This window comes from Apis dorsata, unplaced genomic scaffold (genome assembly GCF_000469605.1).
Source record: "Apis dorsata unplaced genomic scaffold, Apis dorsata 1.3 scaffold_140, whole genome shotgun sequence".
Taxonomy (NCBI): Eukaryota; Metazoa; Arthropoda; class Insecta; order Hymenoptera; family Apidae; genus Apis; species Apis dorsata.
In genome coordinates, this window is record NW_006263432.1 from 35,586 (window position 1) to 37,489 (window position 1,904).

Here is a 1,904-nt window from a genome sequence, read left to right on the forward strand (position 1 = left end):
ATAATATAATATATGGTGTTGGATAACACTTATATTATAAGTGGATAACTTTGGATAACTTTGAATAATCGTTGGAAATAATATAATATATTATTCCATATATATATTATATTAATATAATATATGGTGTTGTATAATGAATAAGTGGAAGGATTTTTGTAATATGTTTCTAATGGACGGGATATTAATTCTTTTACCTGTAACAATATATCATAAGATTAAATGTAACGAGAATTATAAATAACGGTGCAGACATTATTCTATTAAAAAAATACGTAAATAAAAAATATCGTTACCATTTCTTTAAAATGTACTCTGTACCGTATTGAAAAACTCAGAAACCGATATAAAATATTTTTACAAAATTACTTACATCTCAAAGATCCTCTTTCAACGAGTCGATTCGACAATTTTTCCGAACAACACGATTGCAAATTGCCTTTCTAATAACGAAATAATTATTCTTGAATAAATATTCTCTCCTCCTTGCTTCCAAATAAAACCATTCCTTTCCTTATCCAACAATATCCTCTTGCATTCTAATTCTTCCCGAAGAAAAAAATCTTCTTCTCGAGATTAAGAAACTCGATTAACGTGAGTATTCGAGGTGTGCTCCGCAAAATCTTGGCTCTCTTTCGACGCGGGACGATCGCGGAATTTAGCGCTTTAACAAATTACGGAAGGGTGGAGGGTCGAGCAGAGAGAGAGAGAGAGAGAGAGAGAGAGAGTGAGGGGCACAGCCTCCAGGGTTGCGGAGGATCAAAGCCGGTGTACAAAGTATAATCCCAGGCCGCGTTTGAGCATCCTGTAAGCGCTTCTGAACTTGTTGTGGCCAAGATTAACGTTTCTTTAATGGCCCGTGTAATATTCCATTATGTACAGTTTGCTCGAGAATTATTGCGTCGACGTCTCCGCAAGGGAAGGGGTTGGAGGAGGAGGAGGAGGAGGGTGGAGTTAGTGGATCGGGAAAATAAGAGGAGAAATCAACGATGGAAACACGATGTTTCTTCTTTTCTGGACGGTTTTTAGAGATGATGGCTCGCCAGATTTTAGATATCACGGTTTCTATGGTGATTTGCTTTGTAGGCGATGAAGTGTTTGGTTTAGTAATGGTTTGGAATATTAAGTAAAAGGTGTAGATATTTCTTTGGTGAATTGTAATAATCGTTCGTGAATTTATTTGTATTTATATTTATTAATGTATAGATCGTTATTCTCTTGCGTTAATTAATATTAATTTCAGAGGATGAAAAATATAAACCACGAATGATTAGTTTTGTTTCTGTAATTTTTGTCAGTAAACGATATTTATTTTTCGTAAGATATCAAAGATTGTATAATTGTGCAGCTTACTCTTTTTACTTCGCTTAATTCACTTATAACTTAATAAATAATCGATCGATATTTATATATATCGTATTCATTTCGATCTTCAAAATCGATGTTTCAAAGGTATTTCACGAATATATATTCCAAATCTTCGATTGCACTTAATAATCTTCGATCAATTTTTATATATCAATTCTTGTATTTACTTTCTCAAAGATGTCTCAAAAATATAAACTTTCTAAACTTCGATTCATTCGATTATAAATATTACTCTATTTTTATATATCAATTCTCGTATTTATTTTCCCAAAGATATCTCAAAAATATACTTTCTAAACTTCGATTCATTTGATTATAAATAGTCCTCTATTTTTATATATCAATTCTCGTATTTACTTTCCCAAAAATGTCTTAAAAATATACTTTCTAAACTTCGATTCATTTGATTAATAAATATTCCTCTATTTTTATATATCAATTCTCGTATTTATTTTCCCAAAGATATCTCAAAAATATATCAATTCTCGTATTTATTTTCCCAAAGATATCTCAAAAATATATCTTCTAAACAACAC